The sequence below is a fragment of the Crocodylus siamensis genome, chromosome 7 (genome assembly GCF_052110815.1).
Source record: "Crocodylus siamensis isolate JL-2025a chromosome 7, ASM5211081v1, whole genome shotgun sequence".
NCBI lineage: Eukaryota > Metazoa > Chordata > Crocodylia > Crocodylidae > Crocodylus > Crocodylus siamensis.
Window position 1 is genome coordinate 9,089,221 of NC_143401.1, and position 19,218 is coordinate 9,108,438.

General features: G+C 49.1%; 1 protein-coding gene across 2 annotated transcripts in view; it reads right to left on the minus strand.

Moving 5' to 3' along the window:
- COL8A2 (collagen type VIII alpha 2 chain) overlaps positions 1 to 19,218 on the minus strand; it is a 138,737-nt gene that overhangs the window by 74,510 nt on the left and 45,009 nt on the right. The window contains exon 2 of one of the 2 annotated variants that reach the window (XM_090057625.1): positions 15,788 to 15,843. The exons of the other annotated variant lie outside the window; for it this stretch is intronic. The gene's annotated coding sequence lies outside the window, so the exon portion shown is untranslated. The remainder of the gene's footprint in view (positions 1 to 15,787; positions 15,844 to 19,218) is intronic. 2 annotated transcript variants of the gene reach the window in all.

The following is a 19,218-nucleotide window of genomic DNA, read 5'->3' on the forward strand; positions in this document are numbered from 1 at the left end:
TGCAAGGCACCGCTTGCTTCCCCCTCAGTGAAGAGCGGGCAGGCATGTCCCTGCCCCATGGAGGAGAATGGGAGTATAAAGACTCTTCAATTCCAGCTCTCCTGAGGCAATGTGGCAATTGAAACATTTCCATTTTCATCCAAAAACCAGAGAGCTTGGAGTTTGGGCATTGCTTTCCTAAAGACAAAATGTCAACATTTTCTAGAGAGAGGCGGACACTTTCAGGAAAAATGCCGCTTTGTGAAAACCCCAGTTTTTCATTTAAAAAATGGGTTTAAATGGAAAATGTTTTAACTGCTCCAGTGCAGTTGCACGCTGAAGGGGCAGCCACATGCCAACACAAGAAGCATGCAGGGGGCATGCAGTGACGCACGGGCTCGCTCATGGGGAATACAGAGAGGGGAATATTTGTGGGCCGCACCTGTAGCGAGCGCTGGGCCCAGCACTGCACACGCATGTGGGACAGCTGCCACATGGAGCTGTGCTGCCCCCCATTCAGTGGCACTGAACTTGCAGGGACTCTTACACGTTTTTTGCATAGGTTCAATCCAATTGCCTCGTGAAATTCAGCTGTGTGCAGTCAGCTCTTCCCTCACTGCATGTGCCCAACTCATGCAACGCACTTCTAGACGTGGCTTGTGCCATGTAGCGCTAGAAACAGTGCTTTGGAATCAATTATACGTGGTGGTGCAGAGCAAGCCCTGCTGAGAGTCAGTCACTTCACTAACCACAGCAATTCAATGCATCTCCCTTGGCCGGCTCCATGTCTCACCACCCGACTGAGACGGAGGCTGGGCCTGGCAGTGACTGACGTGTCAGAGCACAGGGAACAGCTCTGTCCTTTGGACTGGGTTGCCGTGGGCTGGCTGCTTTCAAAACCTTATTGCAAAATTGCCTTCCACTAAGAACAGCCGGAGCTGCAGAGCGGAGAAATTTCACCTGCTCCAAGGGCACTGTGGCTGGCTGGTCCCAGCCCCATTGAGCGTGCAAACCATCATGTTTGTGCACAGCGCCCTGCTAACTATAGCCTTGCAACCGAGGCCAGACAGGATGCTCAGCTGAGACGAGCGCGTGGAACGCAGACACAGGACATAGGATCTCATCTCAGGCTTTGTCTTTCGCTTCACAGCAGCAATGCCTCCTGACACTGGTCCAGTTTGCGCCGGCCTGTGCTTGGCATGTGTGTTCAAGCCCAGCACACTGTTAAATTTTCTTGAGGTGACCCCTGATTTCAGCTGGTCATCTAGAACTGTGCACTGCACATACACCCATCCACGCACACGCAGGAGAGGATGATCTGCCTTTCCAAAGCCTTGTAACAAAACAGCAGGGTCATTTCCACAATACTCATGCAAAACTGTGCTTTCCCCTCCAGATTTTGCAGGTGCCAGACCTTTGCTGACCCGGTCTGGCTGAAAGCTCACTCTCCTCTTTCAAATCCCTTCCCTAGACACTTGTTTTAGCCAGGCTTTTGATGCTGGCCTGGTATTCTGGTTGTTGAGAAAACCGGATAGAAAAGAACAATGTGGGAAGTGGGTGCAACCAGAGGCATGAGTCGCTGGGTGCAGAGGCCAGGAAAAGGCCTGCAAACCCCTTTCCCCCCATGTTGGCCCCCTTCTGAGGACATACGTGGTGTCTTGAGGGAGCCCATTCTCTGGAGGTGAAGTTTCAGTCTCACAGTTATCATGGTAGCACCCCAGGCCACCCAAAACTGGATGTGCCTCTTAGAGTAGATACTCCCTGCATCAGCTTTCATAGGATCATGCCTCCCAGCACCCGTGACAGAAGAATAACATCCTCTGCGTCATATCATCCCCACATAGACATTCTGGTTCATTGTCCTCTATTGCTTTGTTGTGTAGGCCCCGAGATGCGAACACTCATACACATACTTAGCAGGAAGCCAGGGGGTCAGGACATTAGAGGTACAGGTCTTTGGGACAGGGATCCTTTCTTTGCGGCTCCTGATAAAGCACCATGTGCTCCTCTGGCTCCATATAACCACAGGAGCAGGTAAGTGTTATTCCCATTTTACAGAGGAGGAAACTGAGTTTGGAGAGCCCCTTCTCACCTTGCTAACGCCACAGTCAGAATACTGTTGGCTCCATAACTCCACTGACCTCAGGTTAGATTAAAGATTAATGCACCGACCCCAAACCATAAAGCAAGTCAGCAGGTCCATGGCGTCTTCCAGACCATGCTGGCTCCCTTACATACCTAGAGTCTAACTGCAATATGCAGAGGTGGGAAAGACAAGTGCAGTGATTTGCCATGTTCACATAGGAGGTAAGTGGTGGAATGGGGATGGGGACTCAGGTATCCAGATTTCTAAACTAAAGTTTCCCCCCTGTTGGCCCTGCTGCCTCTAAACAAGTGGTTCTCAAACTTTTTAGACTCAAGGCACCCCTCAATAGCCTTGAGGCACCTCTCATTGGACTCAAGACATCCCTCACCAAATGCTAGCTCTTAGCTTTGCTCATTTTTTGACTATGAAAAAATAATACAGCAATTTTTCTGTTGCAAAGAACTCAGGAAAGACAACAGGTCAAACTGTTTTCAACCTTCTCGGTTTCTATTTGAAATCCCTGGGTTTCTCTTGTGAATCCTGTTGACAAACTCACAGTGCTAACACTGCAAGGTACTGCATGGCATACTTGAAAGGATCTCAAGGCACCCCAGGGTGCTGTGGACCCCCGGTTGAGAATTACTGCTCTAAGCAATGGGAGGTATGGTAAAAAAACAACCCACAGCATTGGAGGTATTGCTGCAAGCACTTCTTATTTATTACAGACTCTCAGCACTGCTTTCTGGCCCTTGTGGGTGTGCTGAAAAGATCAAAGCTGGAATAAAATAAAACTAATCAAAGCCAAAGCTCTCCCTGTCATGTGGGGGTGGTGGGGAATTAGGCGGCTGTTCATGAAGTCCTTTTCACCTGGGGTTACTGAGTAGTGCTGCACCTAATGAAGTGCAGTGTCCCCCGCTCAAAACCCATTGGGACTGAAGGGGGAGGTGAGCCGTGTGGTTAAGGCACTGGCTCAACTCTTAAATCGGCCACCGAGTTCCTCTGCCAGAGAGGGCAGGTGTCTGCTCTTGTCTTGGTCAGTAAAGTGGGAATGGTGATGCTTCCCACATGCCCTTCCTCATTCATTCCAGCTGCAACGTCTTCAGGGCAGGCAGGCTCATACTACCGGTGTGCACAGCACCCTGCCTGGGTCCTCCAGGACTTACGGCACTGCAAGCGAGTCCCTCCCTCGACAGCAACTCAGCCAAGTAAACAGGGAGTAAATGGCTCCAATAATTCACTTTCCACTTGTTCCGGGACCTGGACCTTGAAGAGCGGCAACACACGGGAGGCTTTCCCCTGCTGCCCCTGCCCTGTGCGTGGAAAGACTGCTTCCCCTTGCCTCTAGCATCTTCCACTAGCACCAGCCTCACTTTAACACTTCTCAGCAGGAGAGCTGTTAGAGTTTGGAAAGTCATGCTGGCCCCCTGTTCATCTTTGTGCCCAGAGGGGCAACGGAGGTTGAACGGGGAAAGGGGTATATGAAGAGAGGGGCTGATTCAGGACCGAGGTGCAGCAGTAAGAGCATGCACGCTGCACTCTGGTTTCCTGGGTCCGTTCCAAATCCACAGCTCCCAGCAGCGGTGGCTGAGAGGCCTGGATTGAGTCACGCACGGTGATGCAGGATGGCTTGGCGCTTTTTCCTTCCCTTCAAGGGTTTTGCTGTTGTTGTTGTTGCTCTTTGATACAGTATATGTTATAAATAAATGGAATAGCATGTGCCTGGTCTCATTAGGATGCGCTGCCTGTGTTCCTGGGATGGGGCGATGTTTTTGGAGTGGGTGTTAAGGAGAAGTTCTCTAAAGCTTTATGCTTGGGACGTGCAGTCAGGATGTTCACAGCTTCCAGACTCAAAATATCGGACACACAATAGCAGGGGTAAAAAAAAGAGAGAGCGAGCGAGCAAAACCTACACTGGGTTTGACAGCACCTAGCCCATAAGCAATCAGTTTAACTTAATGCTAGAAATATCTGGACCAGCATGTCTCAGTTTCAGCAGGAGGAGAAGGGTGTGAGTCCGTGGGAGCTGGCAGTAACGCGTTTAGTACGCCCCTGCCTTCCCTCCCCAGTCCCCGTGCCTGCCAGGCAGACTGGAACGCACCAGCACACTGGCTCGCTGCAGCCTTAAACAGGCTTGTCCTGACTCTCCATCCCTTTGCTCACCAACTTGTGACTCCTGCACTGGGCAAAGTGGGGTTTGTATGTAGCCCCCATGCCACAGAGGCTGAAAGTCCTCACCTTAAAAGACAATCTGGAAAGGACTTCACCCCAAACCTCTGTGCAGATGATTTCCAACCTCGTGCCACTCACAGCACAATTGCCAGAAAGTAGAAACCACCTGGAATTGGCTTTGCTCATGCTCTCAAATCACCCAGGACAAGCTACGTCGGCCTCCCTGCCAACAAAAACAGGCTGTAAAATGGAAATGGCTAACAAAGGTTTATCTGGAACTCATACAGGGTACAGAGGCTGAGGCTGAAGACCATGGAGCTGCTTGCAAAACAGGTCCCAGAATAAGCATGCCCCACCCCTGGCCCACTATGCCCCATCTACCAAAGAACTGAAAGCAATCCCAGCTCCTCTCCTGCAACGGCCTCACATCATTTATGTGGATAATAATTATGCGCAAGCGTTAAGAGACCCAGAATGAACTTTAACTTCTCTCAGTGCATTCAGGAAGCACAGGGTGTTTGCAGTGAATAGGAGCTACAGAAAAAGGGGCAATGGATGGGAACTTAGCATGGGAGAAAGGACAGGATGAACAATAACCTTTGTGACAATAAGATTTTAAGATCCAATAGCGTATCTCTATCCTGATGTAAACTTCATTGACTGTGCTCATTTGACACCCCGAGAGTCATTCCTCAGCAGCATGACCTGTCTTGCAATAATGCCGAGAGGCCTCCACTGAGACCACAGCTCCATTGTGCTTTGTGCTGCGAAAACCCAGTGAACACAGTCACTGCGAGGAAGAGCTTATAAGCAAACACAGCAGCTCAGAGAGCAGAGGCATGGAGGAGGATGTGCCCTGGCCAGGGCCGCAGAGCTGGTCAGCAGCAGAGCCACCGATAGAGCCCTCTCTCCTATTTCCCAGGTGAGTGTCCTGTCCCCTGAGCAACACTTTGTTTTGAGGAATCTATGCTGCATCCCACCACATATCCCTGACAAGCCTGTTGCAACTCATTTGCAAATGAAAACAACGCATTTCTTTTTGTCCAAGGCATAAAACAATTCAGTTAAAGATTTGATGCACCATATTATACCAGGGAGGATAGAAGTCAGGGTGAAAAATGGTGCAGGTAAGATCAGCAGAACCACAACTGATGGACAACTAACGTGCAGTTTCCTGCAACTTTCCGAGCATGTTCCCCTCCTAGGTGAAAGTCAGAGGGAAATGGTAAAATAGACCCACTGCACAGCATGGAGGCAAAACAAATGCAGAAAACATATTTCCAAGACGCCACTCATCCAGTGATTCAGACTGTCCCAATCAGCTGATTAGTTATAGACATTTCAAGGGAGGAGAACTCATGAGCTCTTGCAAGCTGTGAAGCCAAATGTGAATGAATTGGAAAGACCAGGAACCAGGACAAAAACACCAAAGGCAACTTTTATTTCCTGACGGATTATATTTTATGCAGCCAGTGGCTGCTATAGGAAATCTCCCTTCTAGGTGCTTCAGAATCTTCCCTTTCTCATGGTTTAAACGTATCCATCACTATCAAGTGGTTTTATTATCCGGGCACAAACTAGAGTTCTCCCTTCAGGGTTTGCAAAAAATTCCATGGTGGTTCTGGTTAATAATGCAAAGCCATCCATGATGGCATCTGTAAACCATCTGTCTCCTCTCAAAGGTGTTCCCCATCTATCTGGAGGATGGAAACTTGCTATGCATTCATAGCCTCAAGCAATGGTAGAGCGTCGTCAATGTATGTGCCATGTACCCTTCAACTCCTTTGTTAGCTTTGGAGTTGCATGCACACACAAAGGACAAAACTAGGACATTCCAGCTCTATCATTAGCTTTGGAAACTCCTTCTGCAAATGATTCCAGCACAAGAAGTGTTACCAAAAACCACTTCTTGCATCTCCAGGAAATTTGGTTCAGCATTTGTCGGCAGCTTTTTCTTCCTGACATAGCATTATTTTTGGAGTTCCAGGTTTAAAATTTGCGGTATTCAATGCTTAGTGATTTTTCCAGGCTGTGTATTACCATTCTTCGCATCAGCAGGGTCTTGCTGCTGCTCTTCTGGTTGCCGATACGTGACAGCAAATTTGTGAACTCCTACACAACCTAAATCTCCTGTGCGAAAGCCAAAGTACATAATCTTGAATGCTTAGTTCTTTGACAGTGAAACTAGCTGCTTGGGATGGGAAACAGTGTTTCAGTGTTTATTCTGCCGGTCATTTAATTTTAATGTCATAGCTCGAAAATCTGGTCTTTCTGGTTTTGCTGTGTCTTTTGATCTGCATTTTCACTCTGTTCCAACGGTTTAGTAATATCATCATTGGGCAACTTAAAGGCATCAGGACAGTTAATTTTATGGCTGTCAAGAGAACTGTGCTGGCATGTTTTTCCTTTCAACTGATGGTTTCCTGTTCTCTAGGGCTTTCCCTGGACACTTCCTTCAAATCAAACATCTGTAACAACTGCAGCTGTGTCTTCCAAGCTGACCCCTCTTCCATTGTACAAATCATTTTATAGCTGCATTTATACTTTTCAAACACACTGGCTGTTAATCTGCTTGTAGATATGTAAATTCCCCGGGAGCCCATAAATCATTTTTCAGCTATTTGGATAATGTTGTGTGTTTCAGCCTGAACTCCAAGTAATTTAGGCTGAGCAGCGTGTGCCTGGAACCGTCTCATGTTCAAACGACCACCCTCTTCTGAGTCAAATCCCTCCTTAAAACACATTTCTTCCATGAAAACTTTCAACAATAATCCACTCTAGAAACATATCTTTAGAACAATAAAGCCTTACAATTTTTGAGTGCAGTGTTAACAGCTGAGCTCAGGGTGGGTCTTTAGATGATGGTCCATCTGTCTCGCTGGGATTATTGGCAGGGTTATGCATTGCCAGTAGGGTCCATAGACTGTAACTCCTTGGAGTAGAGACAAAGGGTGGAGTTTAGGCCTCACTGAAGTCAACAGGAGCTTTGCCAAGGACCACAGGGGAGCAAGGCTTTCACCCTCGCTTTGATTACTACTTCCTCGGTACATTTTAGTCCTGAAACAGGACATAAATGGTACCTGGGCTTCCTGTTAGCTCTCTGCAAAGAAGTGAATTTCATCACCTGTCTCAATAAGGGCTGGGGCCCTGTGCCTCGAAAGAGCATTTGACCACCTAAAAAGCGTGTTATCTTCCTCGGGTCTCAGGACGAATGGTCACAGCCTGATGGACACGTGGAACAAGAGGCATTGCCCTAACCAGGCCAGGATCCTCACTTGTAACAAACTCCTTTCCAAATGAGGGGGACAACTTGCTGAGCATCCTCCTACTCCCAGGTAGACCTGTGTATGGAGTTATTCTTGCTTTACATCCCCATAATGGTGGGCAGAATCCTACCTACAAATTCCTACTTTGCTAAACAAAAACGATTGCATTTTTGTATTTCAACCCCATGTTCTTGCAGGATCTGTCTGCACTGCAAGTGAGATGTGGCCACTGTACTGGAAGTGTAACGATAGGAGCTGTAAAGCAAGCTAGCTCTAAAGAAGTTTGGTCAAGTACAGGTAACAGCCAAGCTGCCACAACACAGGAATTCAGCCTAGACTAATTTACCCACTAACATTTCGATGATTGCAGTGTAGACAGATCCACTGTCACCCAAGCTACCTCAACTAACACTAGCATGGTGATGCCTCCACATACCATGATCATACCTCCTGCTGCCAGCTCAAACCTTCCCTGGAATAGTTTTGCACCTTCTCCATTGTGCAGTGAAAGGGAAGCAATGGTATAAAAAACAACACCAACTGGCCACGTCCGTTCACTGCATGCAGGGCCACATGCTGCACTCTCTCAACACCACAGTGCAAAACTTGGCCCAATGGATTTAGCCTACGATCCAGAGCTCAGCATTTTCTGCTGACAAGGATACAGATACGCTTCTGCTAACTAAGGTGACCAACAAAGCTGACACCATGTTACCCAGCACTTTATTACATGGTGGCCACCTACTGATCTCATCAAAAGGCAAAGGTACCTTCAGAGGGAGAAACACATCACGTCTAGATCACTGTATATTCTCCACTACCTCCTAATGGGGGCAGCCTAGAAGAGCATTTGCTTATTTCTCTGATGACAAAGCCATTGTAGAGATCTGCATCAAAATGTAGCACTTCTTTTATAGTCACTGGGCCAAATCCTGCTCTTATTGATACATGGATGAAACTGGATAGTAGCATCACTGACCTCAGAGTCACTCTACATTTCTGTGGACATAACTGAGCACCAGATTTGGTCGAGTCTGTATATTTTCCTTCCAAGGGGACTTCACTATGATGCCATACCAGTGCGTGTGTGTTCCAATGGCCCCATCATTGGGCGGGAGGTGTAAGCCCTGTGGGGGCCACCCAAGCTGGCCAGATTGCTAGGGAGGGACCAGGCGCAAGCAGAGTGCCGATCCTCCAAACTAAGGGGCTGAGCAACAAGCTAAGAGTCTGTCCTGGTCAGGAACTTTATGGAAAGAGAAGGAGAAATGATTTTGCATTTGCACTGTGACTTCATGTCCTCACTGCGCACAATACAACCACACTGCAATCAGACAGGTAGCTGGAGTATTGAAGATATACAGCTACCTGAGCTAGCTTTAAGCAAGTTAGCTCAGGAGTGGATGGGTAGCAGCCTAGCTGCCATAGCACAGGAGACTAATAATTTACCCTGCTAAGGCTTCTGCGAGCTGTTCTGGTAAGTAGTATGACAGGCAGGGATGAAAGAGGCACATTTGTTACTGATACAACCTCTGATGACAAAGGAAGGATTTAGATTTGGCAATACAGCATACGGGCACACCGGCGCACACACGCAGTAGAACTGGCATGAAAATACACTCCGGAGAATGCTGCTAATGACTAAAATTTGGTCCAGTTGATTAGACGCTTGACCTTTTTAATCTGAATAGAGGAAAACTGCACATGAGGAAAGTAGCTGTTCCCTTTTGCTGACTGAGTAGCCCAGATTATACCCAATCTGCCAGAAAACATCTGTCTCAGCAGGACCCAGCCTGGGGGTTTCTAACCCCCTGCTCCCAGGTCACAACCAGGTCCTGGGAGTCAGGACCACATCTGTCCTCCCTCTATTACTAAAAGCCTGGTGGGTGGTGTCCCAGGATGGAAAATGAGGAGAATCATTGTTCTAGCTCAACCCTATTCTGCAGTTTCCCCAGTACAGCAGAAGGACTGGGTTGAATCCAGAATGAAGATACACGCTGGACTGTCAGTGACCCAACACTTTTCCTTGGCACCTTTTAGCCACCACTTGAAGACAAGTTGTACCCAGGACGATGATCAGGCTGAAAAACACTCACAGGTTTTGGAAAACATTTCGTGGTTGTTAAGGGCAGTAGGGCCTGTTTTGAAGATCTTGCCTGACCTGTTGCATACCATTGGTTGGAGTAGATCACCCAGTTAAGAAAATAGCTTGTGGAAAACACACCCCAGCTCTTCTGGGTCACTCAAAAATGGTTACACACATACAACTCAATGTACTACTTGGAAGATGCCTTTCCAGTGTTTCTATGGGGCCCAGGGAGTTGGCTCTGAGTCGGAGGAGAACATGCTCCAGAAGGTCATCCAGGCTGAGATGGAGTGATTTCAGTTTGGTACATCACCAAAGGGGCCTGTTTTTCTAGGATGTGTCCAGTGCCCATTTTTCGGTCCCTTTAAGGTATCTGAACCCAGGTACCAAGAACACGTTTAATGAGATATCCCTGCCTTTATGCAGTTGTGTGTGATCATAACACACTGCAGTTTACAACCATTAAGTTATCCTCATGCATCTGCTCAACATCATCCCCAATAGCTTTCACATAGGGACTGCCATGCCTGACCTCCATCTGCCCAGTATTTTCTCTCAGACAGTGGCTAGAGGAAGGTATCAGAACCACTGCTCCCAAATGAGCCATTTCTTCTGGACCCGTTAGTTGGAAGCAGGCTAATTCCCTGAAGCAGGTTTTTTACCCCTTTCACCTTCTGGCTTTAATCCTGTCCCATGTAACTTCAGATGGGCCTGCTATTCACAGATATACTTAATCCCTTCTATATCTTACTCAGCTCCTAGCCTGGACAGTGTCATGGTGGGTCTGCCTTTCATCCCTCAGTAGGAATGCAGATCCTGTAATGGGCAGGTAACTAGTCCAGGCTGTTGGAAAGTAGATCACCACTGGCGTAGCTACTTTTGGGATCAGCAAGGTTGGCTGTCATCTCACAGAGACAAAGAACAGGCCTATTGAGCAAGACAGCCACGTGTTAAAACAATTTTCCCAACAGGACTGCACTCCAGACTCGCTCTGCAGCTGGGGCTGGAGAACATGGCTCTGTCGGAGTCAACAAAGCTATGCTAGTTCACACCAGCCAAAGAGTTGACTTCATCTTCGGTATGTTGCTCGGAGCCCTGATGCCGACAGCTAGATGATAGGGCCTATAGCTCTTCGTCGGAGGTGGCAGCATAACGGGATCAAGCTTAATGCCATCTGCTTGCCCTGAACAATTGCCAAGGGAAAGTAGCAAGGACCATGAAGCCACTCAGACCCCTGCAGCTGGCATGAAATGAGTTCAGGATAACCCTGTCCCAGTTCATCTCTGCAGCTGGCATCTGCTTTGGTTCTTATGAAGAACTGTCACAATTGAAAGGCTCCAGTGACCCAGCCCCAGGCAGCAGTGATGGTGGGAGCCACCACCCTGACATCTTACCTCTTCTGCGGTATTGGGCATCACACAGACACACAGAATAGGAAGGTCCGTGCCCAGCCCACCCCACAACAGAGTAACGGCATGATTAGAAATCAGCTGTGAATCGACATGACGCCCTGCCTCTATGGCAACCCCCCGCATTTCCTTACATGCGCGCCGAACCCCACCGCTGCCCTACTGCCGCGGTTTCCCCCTCTCCGGTTCTTCGCATCTCAGACACTCTAATTGCTACCAGACACCAGGCAGCAAGTTACAAGGGAAACAAGTGAGGCTGGCCTATATAATCTTATTTGACGGTTGTGTGCACAGTCCTATAGCAATGTGTCTAATGCAGACAAAGAAAACATTTCAAAGCTAAGGGAGGGGAAAAAAAAAGATTTTTGTTATTATTCTTTAAGTCTAAATCACTCTCTTTCAATGATGGCCAGCTCTAAGCACATAAATATATTCATGAGCTCCTTCTTATGCACTGGGAAGGTACAGTTGTTAGGAAAATAAATCCCACATGAAATGTGTTGTGGTACAATGGCCTTGGCATCTGAAACCCATGAGCTCCCCCCACCACCAGCCCAAGCAGATGCCTAACTCCAGTTTTGTTTTTTTTTGGGGGGGGGCGGTTATAAAAGGCTGGCACATCTTGGACACACACCTTGCTGGGGTTATTTGAGCCCAGCAGTCTTTCCTGCCCAGAGCAGAGTGGGGCAGAGCGGACCCACTAAGTACTGACAGATGATCTTACGAGGTCCCTACACTTCTGCGCATCTGTAAACCTCTCATATACCAGGGAGCTGAGGTTCCTCGCCTTAATAGGCACCTGACAAGTGTCTGCAGAATAAATGAAATGGGAAAAATCACTTGCAGCCAGCTCCGGCAGAGGAAACTTGAACTCTCTGCAATGCCACCCAGTTTTGGGGAGGGGACCGCGGAAGGGGCCTTGCCCACCTGCCTCTTCTGGCTGTTCCCCCTACTCCACTCCTGACCTCCAGACCCAGCTGCTCGTTGCCAGTTGGTGGCCTGATTCTCTTCCCAGACTGGAGCATGCCGCTCTCCCGTCTAGGGTTAGCAAGGGGGAAAATCTTGTTTATGCTTCTCTAATATCGCCCTTCTGTTTTGCATTTGCAGTTTCCTCAAAGATACGGTGCAGCCTCTGCCAAGATTCCAAAGAAGATATCCTTAGAAATGTAGACCATTTTCCCAACCAAATTCAAAGAAAACAAATGTCAGGCCAAGGATTGATATGAAATAGTTTAAAAATGAGAAAAAGCTGCCTCAGAGCTAGGTTACATTAAAATAAAGTGCGGTGCTGGGAGACGGGGCTGACTTTTTTTTTCTCACAGAAGAAAGAAAGGGGACGGGAGGAGGCTGAAAGGCAGGAAAGGATATAATTACCTGCCAATTAGGTGCTGAGCTCCTCTCCGAGGAGGAAGGCATTCTGCGCACACATTAGCAAGGCTTCTGCTTTCTGGGTGGCTTTCAACCCAATGCCATCACCGGCTCTGCTCTCTCATACCTTCCCAAAACGCTTTGCCATCACAGCTGCACATCTCAAGAGGCATAGCTGTGCAAAAACACCTGTGAAGCAGCATTGTCGCCCCCACAGCAGAGCGGGATGTGCGGCACGGACGGCTTGCGAGATCTGCTCGTGGGCACACTGGGAATTTGTGGCAGAGCTGACCTCCTGGGTCCCAAGCCAGTGTCTTCATCACTGTCCCACCCACCTACTAAAGTCCCTTCCCAAGGCCCTTGGATGGGCATTCAGGGTTGGGGGACTTGGGGCATATGGAACTGCTGCCTCTTCCAGCTCAGAAGCACTCAGCAATATTGGCCTCCAGGAGATGGCACACGTTTGGCCAGGTATTAACTGGCCTTAACTATATCAGTGGGAAGGGTTTTCCACCAGCTGCCTCAGGAAGGGCTGGCCCATGACACAGGCACTGAGCACCTGCGGGCTTCTCTGCAGGAAGTTCAGCAGAAGTTAAAGTTAGTCAGTGGTTGTCACCGCTTTGCAAGGCCCTTGGGCACGCTGCAGCAGTGCCTTGGGACACACGCGTGGTTGGGTCCTCGAATTCCCAGACCAAGCAATACCCATGTCTGCCTCAGGAGGTGGGAGCTGAGGGAAAGGACCTGATTCTGCCACCTCTTGCCTACAAAGAGAGCCCCCATGACAGCAAGGGAACCCCTGGCTGCATGGCGCAAGCCTGCTGCTCAGTGCAGGCAAGGCCCGCAGAAAAGAGATGTGCGCCCAGCTCTGCCCTCTGCACCTCCAGTCATTTCCATGAGTGACTCTGGATTCAGACCAGGGGTTTAGTCGCACACCAACAGATGCGTTCCTGGTTAAGTGATGGTGAAGTTAGCCTACTTGGTTGGGAGTCTGCACTGCGTACGGTTGTAGGGCAGTACATACTGCTATGGGGCAGGCAGCCTGCGGTGAGTACCACCTTCCCATTGTGTCGAAGCATCCCCCGCATTTACAACACACAGGGAAGATCTGCTGCTAGCGTTTCAGTGCAGAGGCTACAAATCGGCAGGCTGTGGTCCACTGCTTGCATTTCCCAGGGGAACCCAGTCAAATCCACCCACGAAGGGGCCAAGTTCATGTTCATCATGGGGGTAAGCTGAGTTTGACCTAGTTTCTGCTCTCCATGACACTGGTGTCAATGCAGGGTAACTTCAGCACAGCTGCTCTGGATGTAGGCCAACACATTGCAGTGCTCAATTCTTCTTTCACTGGCTGGTTCAAAAGCCCTGCGACTTCAGTGGGGCCCCACGTTACTTCTACCTGTGTCACAGAGTTTAGATTCAGGCCCACCATCACTATAGCTAGCACCTGCCCGGTTTGAACCCTGCCTTCAATTCCCTAGAGACCACGAGATCACAGCTGCCTGCTCACATGAATGGAGGAATCACAGCACTCAGGAGACAGTAATTGTACAGGAGAAAGATTGGGAAACAGGCAGTACGTATTGCTCAAATACTGCAGCAGTTTTTAGGAAGTCAAGGCATTAAATCCCAAGGTACTTGCCTCATATTGTGACACAGAGCAGCAGGCCCTTAAACTCCTCGTCAAATGCACAGAAAACCAATTACACAATCAGCAAAGGGCCAATGTTTTAAAATGTCACCTCTGGGGAGGAGGTGCGGGGGTCACATGGACAATAATTCTTTTCTCTCCATGTCCTACATCCAGTAAATCCTTCCTCTGCTACGAGACTTGCAATAATCACATGGGCTCTAATCCTCTCCATGCATCGGAAGGACAGAGACCCTTTTCTTCCTACTGTATATGTCCAAAGTGTTCATTTCACGGGTGTGCTGCAGTACATTTACATATTTAAAGAGCTTAGAGCCGAGGCTTGTATTGAAGGTGTGCTTCATCCCCACATGTAACCTGCTCTCACAAGCTCACTGCTGACTGGGAACGACTCAGGCCGAGGCCTGCACCGCTCAAGTCCCGAGTGCCATTGGTGCTTCCAGGCATCAGCACATGTGAGGTTTTCAACACAGACCACTGAGTCCGTAGCTGGACGCTTGCAGCTAGATACATTGCATCTGATCTTCCAGAAGAGTTAAGCATTTGCCGTGCTAAGGTAAAGTCTACAGGAGCTTTTTCTTTGGGGAAAGAAAGTTTAGCTCCTGTACAGTGTCTCAGACTTGGACACCCAGAGTCAGCAGCTGCTTCTGAAGATGCATCCGAGATGCATCTGCAGTGCCAAAGCTCAGGGTGGCCAAGAACAAACCTTTATTTTCTGCATTGTAAATATTCCCTGTGATATGAAGACTGAGGGAAGTCTATGGCAAGAGGGCATCCAGGTTTTGAAATATAAAGGGGCACAAGGATAGCTTTCTAAATGGAGGTGAGGAGAGGCATAAGCTCTACATGTATTTGCAGGAAGAGAAGGGTGTGATAGATATGGAAGGTGCCTTCAGTTCAATAGAGAGCTGGCTTGGTTCAAGGGGGATCTGGCATCTGACCTTGCTAGGATGAACCTCAGATGTCGCCCTGCAGAACCACTCAGAGGAGCTGGAGGATTACCCTGAGAAAGCAAGAGACCTGACAAACCTTGGGGAGGGACAGGAGAGGCGCATGCTCCCCACTCAATACGTACTGCACCACCCAGCGGCTGGGCCTGCAGGAATGGGTAGGCTGGTGCCCATACACCTGGCACCGGTCGTCCTGGAAGACCCTGAGAGATGGTCTTGACAAACTGCCAGAGCTCAGAGGAAGGAAAGGAAAACCAATAGCAGGTCTGGGACTATAAGTACCCGAGGGTGAATTAGCAAACGCTTGTGGCTTACAAACTCCAGGCCCCCTGGACAGAGGGGACTCCAGAAACTTTGATGCCTGCTGTGTCTTGCAAACCTTCTTGCCTAGCCAGAAGAACCCTTGCTGCATGGCAGGGAATAGTGAGGTGCCTTACTCAGTCCAGCTGGAGCAAACCCACTAAGTACTGGCTCCATCACAACACAGAGCCCAGTGCACAAACCCAGCCTCTCATAATGATCTGTGGCTGTCCAGGGATGTGCCACAAGCCCTGTGTCCACCCTGTGATCTAAGCTGCTGCCTGGCTCCTTCATGCTTCCCAACTGCTGCCCAGCTAAGGCTGGCACCCCAGGTTCACCGGAGCCCACAAGATGCACCCAGTTGGAGTATCACGGGGCAGACTGCATGGCCCTTATGATACTGAGATCAAGGGCTGGACCATAAAGCCTCCTCCCCACTCACCACCCTGTCACTGATCTACACACCCTGAGCAAAGACTTAAACAGAAAGCAGGAACGACTGTAAAAGGAGGCCGAGAGGAACACATACCTTGAAGCTGGTACAAGGTTTGAGGGCAGTCTGTCTGTCCAGGAAAGGCTTCAGCACTGAGGGGAGAAAGAGCAGAGGGAGTCAGTGCCCAGCAGAAGAATGGGAAGGAGAAGCAAAGTCGCTTGACCCCCTCCAAGAACTGGGCCTCTTGCCTGATCCTGCCCTGGCTTTGCCCTATAAGGATGACTGACAAGCCCAGCCTTGGCTGGGGGATTTCATGGGTTTAAAGCATGTGATTTTTGTGTGTTTTGTCGATTAACCCATTATTTTGTTAAATACACCTCAAGTTCTCTATCTTGCAATCTCCCTGACTCACTTTCCCCCTGGTACAGTCTGCACGCTCCCAGATCCCAGCTGGTTTCCTTCATCCCCTCCCCAGCCCCAGCTCCAGCCCAGGCCTCCAAAGTCCATTTAGTTCACCCACTGCCCATGCTTTGTGACACCAGGCAGGCTTTGCACATTTAACTCTTGCTTGCCCAGCAGTTATCACACATCTGTTCTACTCAGCCATGAGGGGCCTTCTGCAGATGTGCATGGACAACAGGAGGTCATACTCTCTCCCGGCACCTGGTTCAGGGTGACAGTTCCTAGAGGCATGGTATCTTGGTGGTTACCTAGGTCAGGGGTCAGCAGCCTTTTAGCAGCAGTTGGTCCAGTTAACACAACTGGGCGCAAAGGCAGGGTGCCACTTACAGCCCATTCTCCGCCACTTCCCCACTGTGCTTGCACGCTGGCTGCCACCACCCATTGCCTCTTACCACTGAATTATTACCAACATCCTGGCTTTGCAGGTCAGATTAAAAAAAAATCACTTGGCAGACCAGATCTGGCCACTGCAACCTAGCGGAGTTGCCTTTTGATCTTCCTGCCCTTCTATTGCGCACAGCTTTTCTGCATAGCTCCCTGGCGGTAACAGGGAGGGATGAGGTCCAATGTACTCAGTGCAACAGCTAACGCTGGAAAGCTGGGCCAAGGCTGAGTTCAGCTTCATGTTTTTCTAACTACTTCTGTGTTTTCGTGAGGCTCGTCTTCCAGCTTCCCCCTCTCTTTCCCTCCCCATGGTGCAGGGCTAATCCTGTGCATACTTTGCATACATGCCGTCAGTACAGGTGAGAGGAATCAGGAAAGAACCTGAGCCCAGTGCCAGTTTGATAAGTGGGCACACTGTGCATCTCAAGCAGTGCAGTCCCCAGAAGCTTTGCCAGCTGAGAATGACTCACTTGAAACCCTTACAACCCACTGGCGGGATGCAAGGCACAGCTCGGAAAACTCCTGTCCTTATGCAACAAATAAGGAGACACCGGGAAGCTGGTTTTGAATGCTAAAAGATGACCCATTTCTTAAAAATGAAAAGTGCCTAAGCTTCCTCCTTCCCCCCCTCTTGTCTGTTATGGTGGCTCAGAAAAATTTGCGTTAATCTCCCATTAATGGTATTTGCACCCTTTGCACATGGGGGGTCGGGGGGGGGGGGATGTGTGAGAAGACCGAAGGAGCAAGTTGCAGACACAATTTCATTTCACTGTATTTGTTCTGCCCCTGAAGTTAGCCCCTGAAAACGTGGGGCTGTGGAAGAAATTCTGAGCAATCGTGAGCATTCATAACCCAAGCCCAGGGTTTGTCCAGTGCTGGGTATCATGCTTTTATTACAGATTCCACAAAGTGTTTAATAAAGCTCTGGCCTCTCTCTTTTTCTCAGCTCTCCAGAATGACCATTTCAGCCAGCATCAGGCATTGCTCACAGTCAGGTTCGTTAGCCGTTTTAATGGAGCTGCACCCAATGTTACAAAGAACTGAAAGGAAGGTCTAAGAGACTCCACTGATTCAGAGGGGGCAATGCCAGAATAGCATTTGGCACTCCTACTGCTACAGGAGGGTGCCCTCAAAAGTGAGCCACGGCACCCCTTGGCACTGAAGTCTAACCTGCTAGACCTCTGGTGGGTCCTTCATGCCAAGAGACATCACATGTTCGAGGCCCAACATTAGCCTGGTTTCCTGTAGCTCTCAAGTTCTTTTACTTTCCTGGTTGGAAATGAGTGCTATAGCAATGAAAATGGTTCAGGGGCTGGGGCACATGACTTATGAAGAGAGGCTGAGGGATCTGGGTTTATTTAGTCTGGAGAAGAAAAGACTAAGGAGGGATTTAATAGCAGTCTTTAACTACCTGATGGTTGGGTTCAAAGGGGATGGAGCTGGACTGGTGTCAGTGGTGGCAGACGACAGAACAAGGAGCAGTGGTCTCAAGTTGCAGCAAGGGAGATTTAAGTTGGATATTAGGAAAAACTTTCTCAATAGGAGGGTGGTGAAGCACTGGAATGGGTTACCCTGAGAGGTGGTGACATCTCCATCCTTTGAGGTTTTTAAGGCCCATCTTGACAAAGCCCTCGCTGGAGTGATCTAGCTGGGGATGGTCCTATTTTGAACAGGGGTCTGGACTAGATGTGACCTCCTGAGGTCCCTTCCAACCCTCATTTTCTATGATTCGATGCTACCAAGAATAAAGGGCTGCGATGCAGATGTTAGAGAGACAAGTGTTTGCCACTGCAAGAAAAGTGTTTACGCTACTTGTGTTCAGTGTGGATAACTTGTGCACAGTCTCCTAGTCTGTCTCTGCCACTTGTGTCCCCCAGCTGGGCATTGGCAGGCAAAAAGGAGGTGCTCTCTGGTCAACCTGCAGTGGTTAGAGGCTAAAGCGAGCCAGGGTAATGTTGCTACAGCAAAGCAGTCTGGATTGGACTCGTAGCCCACCAGATATACAAGCTTCACCGCAGAATGTGTGGGCAGGACTGGGCTTGAAAAAACAAGTGCACTTGTGCACTAGCATCTCAGCATGGTATTTCTGCCCCACCAAGGTTCATGAACCCCGTTGGACACCACTACCACGTCGCATTCATTTCCACAATGACCTAGAACAGCCCTTCAGTAGTTGCAGAAGTGGCACTTAGCAACACAAAGAAAGAGAATGAAATGCAAGTAGAAGCCCTTCAGGATTTCCAAACTGCCCAAGCCCATTCTTGTTTTGTGCCATGGCAGTGTTGCCCGGTGTTTAGGCCAGGGCTTTCTAAACCATTTCAGTGGCAACGAGCACCTGTATCACCCCTCCTAGTGCAACTCCCACAAGAATGCATTATGAGAGCCACTTGTACAAAAGTAGCAAGACTTTCTGACCTCAGACAAGTCCTACGACTACACAGTCAACTTTGCCATGCAACTGCAAGGCATATTGCCCAAAGACACCGAAAGCACCCCAATCTGCCTCAGGTAAAAAAGGGGGGTGAGAATTGTTAGTGTCCTACTGCGACAAGGGTTGTTAAAAGGCACTTGAGGGGTGCAAGGGAGAGGGCCATGCCTCCCATTACAAAAAAGGCTTCTGCCTAACCCATTTGTATGTGCATGGACATGATTTTCACTGACACACCAGGAGGTTCAAATGA